The sequence below is a fragment of the Eucyclogobius newberryi genome, unplaced genomic scaffold, assembly GCF_026437365.1.
Source record: "Eucyclogobius newberryi isolate DKJ021-1_F unplaced genomic scaffold, fEucNew1.0.hap1 SCAF_8, whole genome shotgun sequence".
Taxonomy (NCBI): domain Eukaryota; kingdom Metazoa; phylum Chordata; class Actinopteri; order Gobiiformes; family Gobiidae; genus Eucyclogobius; species Eucyclogobius newberryi.
Window position 1 is genome coordinate 40,969,984 of NW_027316500.1, and position 17,304 is coordinate 40,987,287.

At 49.1% G+C, this 17,304-nt stretch overlaps 1 long non-coding RNA gene and 1 pseudogene across 1 annotated transcript; both read right to left on the reverse strand.

The window, feature by feature from the left end:
- Window positions 1–551: 551 nt before the first annotated feature.
- On the reverse strand, window positions 552–1,072 carry LOC140350764 (uncharacterized). The gene is made up of 2 exons (XR_011925323.1): window positions 1,024–1,072; window positions 552–833 (listed from the first exon to the last, which is right to left on the reverse strand). It is a non-coding gene; the product is annotated as an uncharacterized lncRNA (long non-coding RNA).
- A 1,426-nt stretch (window positions 1,073–2,498) lies between these two features.
- LOC140350848 (cell adhesion molecule CEACAM1-like) lies at window positions 2,499–13,898 on the reverse strand (annotated as a pseudogene).
- Between the last annotated feature and the right edge of the window lie 3,406 nt (window positions 13,899–17,304).

Below are 17,304 nucleotides of genomic sequence, written 5' to 3' on the forward strand. Positions count from 1 at the left end.
TCACAGGGAATATGAATCACATTTCTCAGATGGGGCCTGACTCGCATTTTGTTTTCCCATCTGTGTGATGTGACTACATGTGCTATTTTTACATAGGGCCCCGGGTTGGTTTGATTTTTAATATGACAATAGGTCCTGGCAACGCTGAGACCCAGTGCATCCTATTCATGGGAAAGGCGAGGTGGGATGGAGGGTGGGCTTTTGTAGCCGGGGAGAGTTTGGGACCAGGTGAAAGACGAGGGGTACGGGTGGTGGGACTTTTGTTGGTGTAGTCGGCTTGTGCAGGGAAGAGTTGATAAGTGTTGACATAACCCTTGATCTTGCTATTATGGGCGTGAGTGGAGCCATCTTAAGTCCTGATTTGATCAGACATTCAAAATGGCTGGGAAGGCCCCTGGGTGAGGGTGGAGATGAGAAGGAGAATGAGGAATCTTTAGTGGGAGTAGATGTTGCAGGGGGAATCCAGTGCTGGCCTGAAGGCAGGGGCGATGACAGGGATGTTGTTGGGCCTGTCACAGATGGGTCCAAGGCCTTTGAAGATTGTTGGGGTGCTGCTGCTGATGAGTCCTTCGCTGGAGGCGGTGGAGGTGAATGTGGAGCAGCTGGAGCTGAATCCTTTGCTGGTGGTGGTGGAGCAGCTGCTGATGAATCCTTTGGTGGAGGCTGAGGTTGTGGTGCTTTTGATGTTGAAACATTGGCTCGGTCTCTGGCTGATGGAGCAGGAATTCTTCTCTCATTCCTCTCTTCTCTAACTATCTGCTCAGGACCCTGTCCAGGCCCAGTCCAATGCCTCAGAGCGTGGAGCAGGTTCTCTGTCAGCACCCTCACTCCACCTCTGCACCCTCACTCCACCTCTGCACCCTCACTCCACCTCTGCACCGTCACTCCACCTCTGCACCCTCACTCCACCTCTGCACCCTCACTCCACCTCTGCACCCTCACTCCACCTCTGCACCCTCACTCCACCTCTGCACCTTCACTCCACCTCAGCACCCTCACTCCACCTCTGCACCCTCACTCCACCTCTGCATAGGTGTGGGCCATTTATCTTATACAGGTCCTCTCGTTTCCAAGTGCAGTCCTTTAGGTGCACACTCTTTGGACAGCCATGTGTTCAGCTGAAGCAGCTAAACTTGTTTATCCTCCTGTCGATATTTGGAAGAGGTCGACTTATGAATGTTTTGATTTCCATTTTATCAAGCACGTCGAATAACTTCAAGAAGTCTTTTTTCAAAACTTCAGTCTGTTCTCGCCGCATGTCCACTGCACCCACGTGCACAATCAGCTGTTTAACTCCTTGATGTTTAGCCAAAACCTTTGGAAGGAGTGACGTTATCTCACTCACAGTGGCGCTTGGAAAACAGTGTGTGTTGATCTTTTCATGCGTCACGTGACTTATCGCACCGTCTCCAATAAGCAAAGCCTGTGTCTCTGTGACCTTGAAGAATGGCACAGAACGTCCCATGTATTACATTTTTCCTCGGTTCATTTAATTCCGTCTCTGAAAGTGGTAAAAATCTGTTTGTAATCTGTATTTTAGGTGACTTTACATTATCTTTATATTGTTTAGGCTTTGCCCCAAGTTTGTTCCAAGACACAGCCTGGTCTTTCTGTTTTTTAGACAGTTTTGGACACGACAAAGAGTCACTGAGGTTTAGGTTGAAAGTAAGATTTCTTAGTGTGGATTTCTTACCACCGGTTGACACAGGAATTGTATCGTGAAGACCTTTTTCAGATTCCAAAACAAATATCAGTTTTCAGCTCATGAATTTCTTGTTGATATTTCCGACAGCGTTCACAGTCTTTCTCCCTTCTTCTCCCGGACATGTCGCTGGCGTCAGATATGTCGTCAAAACTGTAAAAATAAGGAAAGCAGCGATGGCAAGCTGGAGCGAGCAAGAACGCGTCTGCACTCTTCAGAAGCAGGAAGTGAAACCAATTCCCCGACCGGCGTGTCCCGAGCCGCAACTTATTTCCGGTTTATATGCAGCCGATTCGCGGCGCACCGCCACGTGACCAACTGACGCACGGCGCAACAGCATGATGATGTAACATAAAGTAGAGGAATGAATGACCATCTGACATTCCTCAGGAATGCCTTGTTTGATCTACGGGCAAACTGCAGATCAAACAGAGGAACACCTCCTGAAGGATCACAGGGGTTCCTAGTGCCTGTTGTCACACCACAGGCCCCTGGGCGGAGCCACATGCAGTGACCTGGCTAAGTCTTAGATAACAATCTGAGACCAGCCAGAATAACTCTGGACGGACATTAACCTTCTTTGCGTGGACAATGTGTTACAGATATGCTACAATTGATGAAAATGAGAAGAAGTGTGAACTACCAAGAATTTCATGTGAAGTGTACTGTTTCCTAACTTTGTCTTATAATTAACACTGTTTTATGTTATTTAGAGTGAAACCAGAGTATATGCACCAAAGGTAGAAGAAAATGTATGTTTCTAAGGGAATAATATACACAAACATCTAAAATTGTATTAACCTGAATGAAATGTTAACACAAAGTTATTGCCAAAGAGAAACCGTGCTGCAGCAGCCCCCGCCCCTTTTCCTTTTTAGTCACGCCCCCGGCGCAAAGTTAGAAAAGGCACAGCCGTCTGAAGACGCTCTCTTGTTTTCCTGTCTGTTGTTCACAACATTCCTTCACCGGGAACGTTTGACCTTTTTCCTTTCGTCTTGACAGGGAAAGAAATCCCGCACACTGTGTTACTTGCAAATAAAAATGTATGAGGCAACTGGGCCTTCGTCAAGCAAATGGGAAACTGAGGATGGGACAGAGGTTTAAATAGGAGTGGCCTAAAAAATAGGAGTGGCCAATCACAGATGTTTTAGAACAACTAACACTAACATGATCATACACATTAACAATACCCAAAACGATAGACAAATAGTGACACCTCATGATGAATTACACATACGTCAAAAATAGTGATTAATACAGTACAAAATGTATAGCAGAATAAAAGTATACATAAATGTGTTGAATAAAGCAAACAGGTCAATGGGAAAACCCTGTGAGTTATATTCAAAACTGCACGTGTACTGCACGTGTGCTGCACGTGGGCTGCACGTGTGCTGCACGTGGGCTGCACGTGTGCTGCACGTGTACTGTACGTGTACTGTATGTGTACTGCAGATCATCCTCAGAGCTGTTACAGGGAAATGTTGAGATTGAACTCGTCATTCAGCCCCTGAGGAGCCAGTGTCTGCAGGGCATGAATCCAAAACACTTTGCGCTGTTTTAATAGTAAGTCGTAGTCCCTCCTCTTAGGGAGGAACATGTTCAATACTGCAAAAACTGAGTTACAGACGTTGTGTTGACGGTCGTTAAAATGATGGTTCCTGATGGTTTTGCCGACACAGGCCAGGCCTCAGGGACACGGGCCGGGCCTCAGGGACACGGGCCACAGGGACACGGGCCGGGCCTCAGGGACACGGGCCTCAGGGACACGGTCCGGGCCGCAGGGACACTGTAAAAGATACACAATATGTGTGGATGCTCATGTTATAATGCTTTTAATAAAGAACTTTTTTCCAGAGTGAGGATGTTGGAAGTATTTGGTTTTTACAGTGTTGTTTCATTGTGCGCAGTTCCCACAGCTGTAGTTTCCATTTGGGAGGGGGACAGGAGCGTTTGGGAGGGGGACAGGAGCGTTTGGGAGGGGGACAGGAGCGTTTGGGTGGGTGTCGCAGCAGGGGTGACATTGGCACGTACGAGAGGGTCTCTCAGATTTTGACCTCTTCTGTTCACAAACAAAGGTGGATGTCTGAACGTAGATGAAAGTTCCAGATCGGATTTGAGGATGTGCCAATGTTTCCTGAATCTCCTTCTGATGGTTGCAGAATGTGAAGAGAACTGGGTTATGCAAGTGAAAGAAAAATGCTTTTATTTTTTTCAATACATCGGAGCGTGTTGTCCTAAAGTCTCTGTCATGAATGTGGAGATCCTCGCTGTAAAAACCTGCCTTTCACCGCCTGTGCCTTCTCATTGAAGTCATCATTAGAGTGGCAGATTCTGCGGAGTCTCAAGCTCAAGCTTTTTTTGAGCGAGGTCGGGTGGAAGCTGGACGCTAATAATTAACTATTTCTATCGGTGTCTTTTCTGTAGTGTAGTTATGATTTTGCATATCCAAAAAATTAACCTTCTCATGACTGATTTGAGGTGTAAAAATGAGACTAGGCTCAAAACTGTTGAGCAGAGCTATAAACTCTGTGACATCGTGGATTCTGCCCCTAAAGATACAAAAAATTTCGTCAATGTATCTGGACCATTGGATAATTTTTGGTAAATGTGGATCGCTCGTACCATTGAAGACAAATTTATTTTCAAAATGTCCATCAAATAAATTGTTGTAGTTGGAGCACAAATAGTGCCCATACTTGTGCCAGAAACTTATAGGTAAAAGTCTTTTTCAAAACGGAAGTAATTGTACTTCATATTGAACTCCGTTAAATCCAAAATGAGTTGGTTTGGAGGGTTAGATTCCTCACTGTTGGAGGTAGAACTTAAGAGCCTCCAGTGTTAGTGTCCAGACTTGTAATGTCCATGGTCAACAGAAGGACATCGTCTGGTAAATCCTTTGGTCACGCGATTGAAGACAAAAAGCTTGGCCAGGCTTTTTGTCCCTCTCCTTCGGATCTTAAACCAACTTCACCTGGAAGAATACCTTTACAAGCGTGAAAGCCAAATAAGACACTTTACCTTTTTACTACCTTATTGTACTTACTTTTGAAGCAACCTGCGTCGTTTTTGTAGATCAGCGCATAGGTTCTGATCTGAGGAAAGTTATCGCATAAAGATAACTGGACACTTTCGCTAACGCTGAGCTAACCGCTACATTGTTTGGGAAAAGACTCTCTAAGCCACACCCCGACGCGCCAGACCGCCACCGCCGCCCCCTCGACACGCCGGACTGAGCGTGCGGGTTCTACTGCCGGTACACGACTGAGACGGCCCAGGCCCAGTTCCGCCGTCCTTTTCCACGGATCCAGTTCGGAGAAAAGGACAACGCCCGGACCAGTAAGCCGATTTCAGCTTGTGGCCTCAATTTGCAGTGTGGCACGTTTTGGGTCGTCCCAGCGAGTCCTCCTCATTCCCCTTTTGATATAGTTAACCCTTTAGGCGCCAGAGATTATGGATGAAATAAATGTATAAATAAAAAACTTCCTGAGATACAGAGAACTGAAGCCGGGGCACAGCTCTGGGTCGGCAGTGCCCCTGGAGGCCCGTAGAAGCTCCACACTCCAGTTGATTCTTGGATAAAAGGGCACCCAGCCGGTCTCGAACTCGCGTGAGGCGGAGCAGGGATCATCCACCCCGCACATGGCCAGACTTTGCCCGGCCAGGGAGCACCTTCTGCGGGTCGGAGGCTCCGGGTCGGAGTCCCTGGAGCCTGGAGCCCTCACCGGGCCCCGAACTCGGCTGCCGGAGGCAGTGCAGTGCCTCGTGGATAAAAGGGCACCCAGCCGGTCTCGAACTCACGTGAGGCGGAGCAGGGATCATCCACCCCGCACACGGCCAGACTTTGCCCGGCCAGGGAGCACCTTCTGCGGGTCGGAGGCTCCGGGTCGGAGCCCCTGGAGCCTGGAGCCCTCACCGGGCCCCGAACTCGGCTGCCGGAGGCAGTGCAGTGCCTCATGGATAAAAGGGCACCCAGCCGGTCTCGAACTCGCGTGAGGCGGAGCAGGGATCATCCACCCCGCACACGGCCAGACTTTGCCCGGCCAGGGAGCACCTTCTGCGGGTCGGAGGCTCCGGGTCGGAGCCCCTGGAGCCTGGAGCCCTCACCGGGCCCCGAACTCGGCTGCCGGAGGAAGTGCAGTGCCTCATGGATAAAAGGGCACCCAGCCGGTCTCGAACTCGCGTGAGGCGGAGCAGGGATCATCCACCCCGCACACGGCCAGACTTTGCCCGGGGAAGGGCCACTCTGGCTGGGCATGGCCCCCACTGAGCACCCCCTGGAACCCCTGGAGCCCCCGGAGCACCTCCAGAGCCACCCCCCACTCTCCCCAGATTCTGCCCGGGGAAGGGCCACTCTGGCTGGGCATGGCCTCCGCCGAGCACCCCCTGGAACCCCTGGAGCCCCCGGAGCACCTCCAGAGCCACCCCCCACTCTCCCCAGACTCTGCCCGGGGAAGGGACACTCTGGCCGGGCATGGCCTCCGCCGAACACCCCCTGGAACCCCCAGAGCCCCTCCAGAGCCACCCCCCACTCTCCCCAGACTCACCCCGGGGAAGGGCCACTCTGGCTGGGCATGGCCTCCGCTGAGCACCCCCTGGAACCGCCGGAGGCCCTCTAGAGCCACCCCCCACTCCTCCAGACTCACCCCGGGGAAGGGCCACTCTGGCCGGGCATGGCCTCCGCTGAGCACCCCCTGGAACCCACGGAGCACCTCCAGAGCCACCCAGCATTCCCCCAAACTCAGTCTGGGGACGGGCCACTCTTCCCCGGGTTGCAGGCTCTGGGACTCCGGGGATGACCACCGGGGACCAGGCTCTCCCTTCGTCCCCGGGTACCCACACGTAAGCACCCCCACACGGGCTACACACCCTTGGTTCAGCCCCCTGGAGGTCCGTGCCCTTGGTACTATACCATGGAAGTCCGTGCCTTTGGTACTCTGACTGGAGTACCAAGGGAACGGCCCAGCACTCACCACAGAGGCTCGCGCCGGCCCCGGCCCACCTTTCGTCCCCGGGTACCCACACTTAAGCACCCCCACACGAGCTACACACCCTTGGTGCAGCCCCCTGGAAGTCCGTGCCCTTGGTACTCTGAGCCACTTTAAAAGATAAAAAGCAGCAGGACCCCAAGGCCCTGGCTCCCCTGTCCCCTACACCACACTTGGAGGCAGGGCCCTTGCCCTCCACTGGCTGCCCCCGCGCCCAATGTACTCCATAACCGAAGAAGAGAGGGGGACCCGGAGGCCGGCCTACTAGGGTAACAGGTTTAATTTAGAGCCGGGGCTCTGGACCACAAATGCCAACAACCCCGCAGTGCGCAGGAGCCTTCGAAGCTGGATGAAACCAGAACGGGGCCCTACGATGGCGGTGACCAGCCAGTTGATAGCAAAGTGAGCCCTGGACAGGCGCTGCATTTGACAAACTCAGAGACGAGGAAGAGACCGGAGTCCGACCAAATATATCATCTGGCGCTGTGTCCAGCGTGAGGGTGAGCCAGCGCAAATCAGGACCACAAATGCCTACAACCCCGCAGTGCGCAGGAGCCTTCGAAGCTGGATGAAACCAGAACGGGGCCCTACGATGGCGGTGACCAGCCAGTTGATAGCAAAGTGAGCCCTGGACAGGCGCTGCATTTGACAAACTCAGAGACGAGGAAGGGACCGGAGTCCGACCAAATATATCATCTGGCGCTGTGTCCAGCGTGAGGGTGAGCCAGCGTAAATCAGGACCACAAATGCCTACAACCCCGCAGTGCGTAGGAGCCTTCGAAGCTGGATGAAACCAGAACGGGGCCCTACGATGGCGGTGACCAGCCAGTTGATAGCAAAGTGAGCCCTGGACAGGCGCTGCATTTGACAAACTCAGAGACGAGGAAGGGACCGGAGTCCGACCAAATATATCATCTGGCGCTGTGTCCAGCGTGAGGGTGAGCCAGCGCAAATCAGGACCACAAATGCCTACAACCCCGCAGTGCGCAGGAGCCTTCGAAGCTGGATGAAACCAGAACGGGGCCCTACGATGGCGGTGACCAGCCAGTTGATAGCAAAGTGAGCCCTGGACAGGAGCTGCATTTGACAAACTCAGAGACGAGGAAGGGACCGGAGTCGGACCAAAAATATGCGCCGGCCCTGCCCCCCGCCCCGCGCAGAGCCATCGGACACGTTGAGGCTGAAGGGGACTGGCGCAGAGCCCTTGGGCCCAGGGGCTAAGCGCAGCCATCATCCTTCAAGCCGCGCGTCCTTCTGCGCAGGGGTGAGTGACAGTGGACCCGGACTGTGTTCCCACCGGACGCGTTGAGGCTGAAGGGGACTGGCTCAGAGCCCCTGGCACAGGGGCTAAGCACAGCCATCATCCTTCAAGCCGCGCGTCCTTCAGTGCGGGGGTGAGTGACAGAGGGCCTGGACTGTTGTTCCACCGGACGCGTTGAGGCTGAAGGGGACTGGTGCAGAGCCCCTGTGCCAGGGGCTAAGCGCAGCCATCATCCTCCAAGTCGCGCGTCCTTCTGCGCAGGGGTGAGTGACAATGGACCCGGACTGTGTTCCCACCGGACGCGTTGAGGCTGAAGGGGACTGGTGCAGAGCCCCTGTGCCAGGGGCTAAGCGCAGCCATCATCCTCCAAGCCGCGCGTCCTTCTGCGCAGGGGTGAGTGACAATGGACCCGGACTGTGTTTCCACCGGACGCGTTGAGGCTGAAGGGGACTGGCTCAGAGCCCCTGGCACAGGGGCTAAGCGCAGCCATCATCCTTCAAGCCGCGCGTCCTTCAGTGCGGGGGTGAGTGACGGTCCCATCTCCAGAGACAAGGGGCCAGGCGCGGGGGAAGCCAGTCAGACTGACGCCCCGCGCCTGGTGGGACCTCTGTCTCAGCCTCGCTTCCAACGTGTCCGGCGTGAGGTTAGCCGGAGCAAACCACAGCCGCAAAATGTAAACAAACCCGCAGTGCGCAGGAGCCTTCGAAGCTGGATAAAACCAGAACGGGGCCCTACGATGGCGGGTCTTGAGTGCCAATAGACCAAGCTCCTTGTCTGGTATACATAGAACCATGATTTGTACCATTTTCATGGTTGATTCATGGATGATCCCTGCTCCGCCTCACGCGAGTTCGAGACCGGCTGGGTGCCCTTTTATCCATGAGGCACTGCACTGCCTCCGGCAGCCGAGTTCGGGGCCCGGTGAGGGCTCCAGGCTCCAGGGGCTCCGACACGGAGCCTCCGACCCGCAGAAGGTGCTCCCTGGCCGGGCAAAGTCTGGCCGTGTGCGGGGTGGATGGCCCTGGGTCTGGGCGGCGCTAAGATCACGGAGCGGGTCACCTCCGCGTACAGCCCGTGGTCAGCGTGACACCGTGCTCTGCCCCGAGCAATCAGAGCAAACAGGAAGCTTCTGGAAGTGCCCGGGAGTCTGGTAAAATCAAGCCGAAAATAGACCCTCTCATGCCGGGTCTGAGCGGCACTTAGAGCGCGGAGGAGCGCGGAGCGCGGGGCTCCATTCAGAGGCTCCGTGATCCGACGCTCACCTCCGCACCTCCGAACCATGACTTGACATTACGGCTGTGAAGGAGCCTTGGAAGCTGGATAAAACCAGAACGGGGCCCATCGATCGCGGTTCTCGTGTGCCCGTCAAACGAGCTCCTTGCCCGGTAGCCGCACAACCAGGAAATGTACCTGTTTCGATTGCGAAAAACGTCATTCTCAAAAACCGCCCGCCCCTCCCTCCCAGCATTACCATTTTGCACATTCCGCGTGAGAGCAGCGTAAGAATTTCTCGGGAGCAGCGTGATTTAGCCCGGGAATTTTGAGCTGAACGCTTATTCCCACGAGCCCAAAAAACGACAGAGTCCAACGGTATATAGTGTACTATTTCGTTTTTTTTTCTAAGTACAGCAGGGGTATATGGTACTATATTCTGGTGGTCAGATCACCTCCAGGCCCCAGGGGAGTGCTTTTCTGGGGGCAAACAGTGCACTGATGATGGGGGATTATTTCATTTTGCTCATTTTGGTGTTTTTTCACATTTTAACCCATTTTCACCCCTTTTGCTCACATCTTCAAACTCGGGCCCTGATTACAAGTTCTGACCAAATGATGACAAACACGGTATTTATTATGTATTTTTTTCATTTTTTTTATTTTTCCAACTTATACATCCATCATTGGTGCCAGGCAGGTTGTGGAGAAAGCAGTGAAGAAAGGAGAGAGCCATCACAGAAAAGATGTCCATCCAGGGTCAAGGTACCCTGCACTTTTACATATCCAAATGACAGCATTTAAAGTTTTTTAGCGTATGGTATCTCTCGTTGCATGGAACCGCACAGAGGCCAACGCCACACTGACGGCACCTGTACTTTGTTTGCCGCCTGCCTTTGGTACGAGAGCGGTCAGAGCACACGGCGCAGTCTGGACGTCCCTCTGCTTGACAAAGCCAATGACGCTCTGTGAGTCTCTGTGGCATTTCACCCTCCGGTCTTGAGCGCCTTTCTTGTTTTTTGGAGTGATCAGCCAGTAATGCATCAATAATGTTCTGAATGTAAACCTTTAAAGGTTTGTGTGGGCCTGGAGTGGATTTGGTGTATATGATGTGTGAGTTGACAATACTTATGCTTATAATGGCATTGAATATGCGATGATACCATTTCCGGGACCTGTGTGGAAAGAGGTATGTCTTCATCCTCTGGTCAGCAGTGTCCACTCCACCCATGTAGGCGTTGTACTGGTCGACACATACAGGTCTTTTGATGTCACGGAAGCCAGTGTCATCTGTCTTGGATCGGATCCTCCTCTGAACACAATCATTTCCATGGACTGTGGACAACATGGTGAGACGTTTAGTATCGTGCCAAGCACAAGCCAGGAGTTTTCCCTTTCTGCAAAAAACTGGGTCATCTCCTTTTTTCAGCTGTAAGACACTTTTACCAAGGCATTTTGGCATCCCCAACCTGGTAATCCTTACCGTCCCACACAGTCCAGTTTCCAAATCTGCTAATTCATTTGCAATTACAGGCGAGGTATAGTAACTGTCCATGTAAATCTCGTGTCCTTTGCCCGTAAAGGGAGAAACCAACTCACGGACAACTGCGTGTGTTGCACTGATGTTGCTTGCATTATTTTTGTACTGTCCAGTGTGCATTGACCAGCGCAAAACATACCCTGAACAGCTTTCACTCAGGGCATACACTCTATAGCCATATTTGTCAGGTTTATTCGGAGAGTAACATTTTAGTGAAGATCTCCCCTTGAAAGCTATTGTCATTTCATCTAAAGAAAGCTCCTTGATTGGACTGTAAACTGCTGCAAATTTGGGAATAATCAAATCTATTATTGGGCGGACTTTGAACAGTTTATCGTGCCCGGGCTCGCCTGTTCTCACATAATCATTATTGTTGACAAAATGAAAGAACGAAAGAATGATTTCAAATCTGTTTCTTGACATTACATTTCCAAATCCAGGCGTTTGTGTAAGCCAAAATGTTCCCCAGTAATCCTCGATTTCAGGTTTCTCAACAAGGCCCATGGAGAGATGCAAAGCGAAGAAAGCTTTCATTTCGGTGACTGATACATCATACCACTCAAGAAATCTTGAATGTGGCTTCAGAATCATAGGTGCCATACACTGATGTGCATATCTATTTGTCTCATCAGTAATGAAAGTCCAAAACTGATCGGTCAGAAAGAGTGACAGAATATCAAATGGATTAGCATCCGTCAGATCCATCTCTCCTGTGTAGCCAACTGGGTCTTCAAAAGGTTTGATCCATGCCTCAAATACCTCGACCTCTCTCAGCATGTCCCAGCTCTCATCCACCGGGCAAGTTTTACTGCAGCCACTGGTTCCACTGGTTCCTCGCCTCCGTCTGTCCTTTGCACCTGTCCGTTGTTTCGAAGTCCCTTCATCTCCACTTGGAAATCCATCGTCACTCTCGGGGAGATAATACCCTTCAGAGTCAGAATCTGCTGTAAATTGCATGCCACGTGTACTTCCTCCAGCCATTTTTTTCCTTACCGGATCTGCCCTGGATCATACCTGGCTAATAAAGGGAAGTTGCACCGAACCGACCAATGACTGAAGTGATTTATTTTCTACTATTATTTCATTAATTTCCTTGTACGGTAAAGTCGCATTTCTGCGACTTTGGCGCTTAAAGGGTTAGAAGACAACACTTGTTTTTGTTCATAAGATACAATGTTTTCAGAAGGCTTTAGCTCCTTCAACCACTTTCTGCTGAAGATGGAGCCAGAGGCATCACAGATTATATTTACTGAGGAGCCTTCCATCGGCTGATTGGACGATGACTCGACAGAAATATTCATTATTCTCTCTGTGGAAGAAAAACTAAATATCACAAAGATTTCCTCACTGAAGATGTTAGATTAGTTACAGTAAATATTGCAAACGTAATAAATATTTGTCTTTTGACATTTTAAAGGACATGGCATGAAGGCAAATTATGAAGATACGTTCAACAGACAAATCTTATGGATAAAAGACACTGCTCTTACTCAACACAGAGATGAGTCCAGGCTCAGAAGTTGTGTATCTGTGAGTTTTGCTCTTGAAAGCCTGACAGCTGTAGTCTCCACTCTGGTTCATCTGGATCTTCATCAGTTCTAACTGTGCTCCAGTAAAAGACAACAGCTCTCCATTAAAAAGCCATTGAAACTGAGCTGCAGGTCTAGAGTCAGCTGAGCAGGACATAAGGACGTCTGAGCCTTCCTCAAAGTCATCGATTTGTGGAGAGGTCTTCAAAATGAAGGAAGAAAACATTGAATAAAGTTAAATGTGGAGAGTCGTGAATGTGATTAACAGTAGACATCATTCACTCACAGCTGATGGAGAGTTCTGCAGGATCACTGGTGCTGCTACTGACAGGATTAGACACTTTACATCTGAATGGTCCCTGGTCAGAGCGCCTCACAGTGGCTATAGTGAGAGTTGCGCCTCCATCAGTGAGATTCACTCTGTCACTGGCTGTGACTTCATCACTGCCATTTAACCAGAGGAAAGACAGAGAGAGGCCAGAGGCAGAGCACGACAGTCACAGAACTGATGAACTCCACCGAGTCTGAGCTGCTGACTGTGACTCTCGCATCAGACACTCGCTCTGTGGGAGGAGAGACAGAGTCATTTAATCAACATACAATAAGAGAATGAATGCCATGGCGATCATATAAGCCTGTGCCAACCCACTTTCACCTTGAGCAGTGACTCCCAACCTACAGGGCTCAGCATCTAAATTAAGGCCCCAGGGAGGTGGATTCGGGATTAAGGATTTTATATAGATTACTGTTCTATAACGTTTGTATTTTTCATAAAACTATCATTAACCTCATCATTAACCTGAAGATGGTGTAAGAATAATATACAGATATATATGAATATCCATCCATCCATCCATTTTCTACCGCTTGTTCCCTTTCGGGGTCGCGGATGTATGAATATACAGATTTTTTTTTTTTTTTTTTTTTTAATTAAATTGAATCTATTTTATTCTATATATGAATATACGAATAAAATAGATTCAATTTAATTAAAAAATCATTTGAATCCAAATCAATTGTAATGTTTCATATATGGTGCTTATATGAGATTCAAATGTGAGTAGTTTTACATGCATACATTTACATCATAATAAAACAATTACCATAAACTTTCAGTTTTGCTTTCCCTTTTCTTTTAGATAATTGTGTTAGTTCAATAGCCACTTGGTACAGTCCAGCGTCATCAAAAGTCACGTTCCTGAGCTCCAGAGATCCAGTAGAGTTGAACAGAGTGACCCTGTCTTTATACTTTGGATAAATGCCATCACGCTGTGTGTCGACTATATCAATATGTTCAAAATCCCATTCCATTCTAAAAAAAGGTGTTTGTGTTGGATGAATTGATGTGGTGAACATGACTGTGCCTCCAACAGCTGCTTCCACAGAATCAGGCAACACACCACCTCCTGACACTAAACCTGGAATCATAATTAAGCACAAAAACATTCAGGCATGTGACATCGTATTCATAAACTCAAGGTTAAAAATGTTTTTCCTTTAACATATAAAGACAAACTGCTTGTTCGTTTTTAATATACCTTTGGTTAAATGTTGTGTTGGTGGAAAACTAAAGTTAAATGTACTTTTTCCTACCTGTAAAGGCAATAGCAACAACACAGAATGTGAAGAGTCCCATTTTTGTAGTTTGCGTTGCATCCAAAGCCTCAGGAAACTGAACTCTGTGTGAGAAGTAAATGAGAGAGGTGTTTAAAGGCAATATCACTCTGCAGTAGTCTGGACTCACAGCTTACATGCTCTACACCGCATTTTGAAATTTTGCTAATTAAAAAATTGCTCCCATTTGCGCAAAACGAGTGCAATTTGGACCAAATTTGAATCAGTTATCAACTTTCAAGCTCGGACTTGTGTATTGTGAAAAAAAATCTAAATGTGTGCGATAGCGTCCCCGCAATAGCGTGACATTTAAATGTATATATAGTGGGGAATTTTTTTTTTTACAAAAATGTTCAAGATTTTGCCCAAAATTCAATGTTGGCGTCCCAATCAAAAAAGCCAATTGGACCCATGCCATATTTTTTACTGTGTAGCCGTAGCAATAAGAGAAACATCCAATGTTATTGTACTGTGAAAATCGCAAAATTACAACAAAGTATAAGGGCAAATCCAAAACAAAAAAAAGGGGCACTAAGAGAATAAAGTAATTACATTTCGACATTAAAGTTTACTTTCACTTTCAGCACCACGGCCAGGACGCAAATGGACTTGGATTGGTTAAAAGTTTACACAAAGCCCACAATAGATGTTGATCTTTATAATGCTGGCCTTTCAGACATCACATACAATCATTTCCCAGGTGCAGTGTCCCCATGTCCTTCTGGTTAATGGCCTGCGCATGGCTCAGGTCCTGGACACTGGGTAGGACACTGACCGCACTCAGAGCCACAGAAGACGAGGGAGTCTCGGACCATTTTCACCAATAATCTGCTCCCTCGACATCTGCCTCTTCAACCTCCTAAACTTTGTACAAAGTCACTGTTCATATAAGTTTTTTGTTGCATAGGTTTTATATCAGAGCACTACGGCTGGTGGAGCTGCAGTGCCTCACAGTTAACAAGGATTGATGTGTAAAATGACGTACTCCGGTGTTGGGTGCACTTGTGTTGTTGGAGCTTTATAGTATCCTCTCATTGTAGTCATCAGCCTGGGCTACATGGGTATATCAGGTTGTACTTGTGTTACTCGGCTATAGGAGGTGGAATGAGTTGTATGGATGATGGCGTGTGCGTAAAACATATCGCTTTTTGGCTGTGCCAAACACGATCCAAGCGTTAGACAGGAGGATCTGAGAGGAAGCGCAGACAGCAAACAGCTGTTTTGTGTTCCGTGTGTTTTTACTGAGTTTGTCCAAGGGACGACAAAAAGGTTAGAATCGGTGCATAAAACGTAAGTGCACACCATGAGTAAGAATTGTGATTGTGCGCAAAGTGCCCAGGTAGAAAAACAACTTAGAGGAGCAGAACATGTGTGAATATAACACAGAGGCGTCTCCTCCTGTCCTGGCGCTGATAAACTGCAGTGTCTTGTCTTGTAATCAGCACACACGTAAGACATTGTTTTAAAGGCCAGGAAACACTTTAACATCTATTGCAGGCTTTTGTGTAGTTCTAAACTGTCAACTCATCCAAGCCCGTTCATTTGCGTCCTGGCGTGCTGAAAGTGAACTGCTCATGTCACTTTGAATCAGAACATTCAGAGCCCCTAAACTACAACTTTGTTCTCATAAATTCATGACTTTATTCTTGTTAAATTACAACTTTTTGACTTTGACTTTCATCTCATACGATTATGACTTTAATGTCGAAAGTTAATGGCTTAATAGCCCTTGTACAAAATCTCTGAAATGTCCAAATGTTTACGCTTCACACTTTAACAAACTCTTCTTTGGGCGATTGCCTGATCAAGCTCAAATTTGGGGGAAATCATCTTCAGGAGTGTGGCATCAAAAGGTATCCACATTTCAATTATACAATGTATTTGTGCGGCGCAGGTGCAAATTTGTCCGACAAAGACAAATTATCATTAACAAAATTGCTCCCATTTGCTCATCCCAAGTCCGATTTTGCCCAAATTTAAATTGGTTCATAGACTTTCAAGCCTGGACCTGCTCATAGTTAAGAAAAGGGCCATGATAGCACCCCCTACAGAGTGAAATCAAATTGTATATAGGATGTAAAAATGTAACGTTGTTGAAAATGTTTGAAATTTTGCATAAACCTCCAACGGGAAAATCTCAATCTCTGACATTTCCATTTCATTCTTACCTTACAGAGTGAAATGAAATTGTACATGGTCCGTGGAAATTTTACTTTTTGGAAGAAAAAAATAATTTTGCACAAAATTTGATTTTCGGCGTCCCGATCAAAAAAGTCCTGAACTAGCCCAAGCTGTAAATCTAACGTCCCATATAAATCCACCTGTAAAGTTAGAAAGGTTCACAGCTGTTGATCAAGCAGAGATAACTTCAGCCATTATGTCCTCTAAAAGCTCCACTTGTGTCCTAGACCCCATTCCAAGCTCCTCAAAGACATTCTCCCCCTAATTATAGACTCTATTCTTAATATAATAAATACTTCAGTAGAAAGTGCTTATGTTCCACGTCCTTCAAACATGAGGTCATTAAACCTCTTCTGAAAAAGACTCATCTAGATCCCGACCTATTGTTAAACTACAGACCTATTTATAATCTGCCCTTTGTCTCGAAAATCCTGGACAAAGCTTTGTCGCCACCTGCAGGACAATAACTTATTTGAAAGTTTTCCAGTCAGGGTTCCGAGCCCACCACAGCTGGGTTCCGAGCCCACCACAGCAGGGTTCAGAGCCCACCACAGCAGGGTCCAGAGCCCACCACAGCAGGGTTCAGAGCTCACCACAGCAGGGTTCAGAGCCCACCACAGCAGGGTTCAGAGCCCACCACAGCAGGGTTCAGAGCCCACCACAGCAGGGTTCAGAGCCCACCACAGCAGGGTCCAGAGCCCACCACAGCAGGGTTCAGAGCCCACCACAGCAGGGTTCAGAGCCCACCACAGCAGGGATCAGAGCCCACCACAGCAGGGTTCAGAGCCCACCACAGCAGGGTCCAGAGCCCTCCACAGCAGGGTTCAGAGCCCATCACAGCAGGGTTCAGAGCCCACCACAGCAGGGTTCAGAGCCCACCACAGCAGGGTCCAGAGCCCACCACAGCAGGGTTCAGAGCCCACCACAGCAGGGATCAGAGCCCACCACAGCAGGGTTCAGAGCCCTCCACAGCAGGGTTCAGAGCCCATCACAGCAGGGTTCAGAGCCCACCACAGCAGGGTTCAGAGCCCACCACAGCAGGGTCCAGAGCCCACCACAGCAGGGTTCAGAGCCCACCACAGCAGGGATCAGAGCCCACCACAGCAGGGTTCAGAGCCCACCACAGCAGGGTCCAGAGCCCTCCACAGCAGGGTTCAGAGCCCATCACAGCAGGGTTCAGAGCCCACCACAGCAGGGTTCAGAGCCCACCACAGCAGGGTTCAGAGCCCACCACAGCACTGAAACTGCACTAGTTAAAGTCACAAATGATTTGTTAT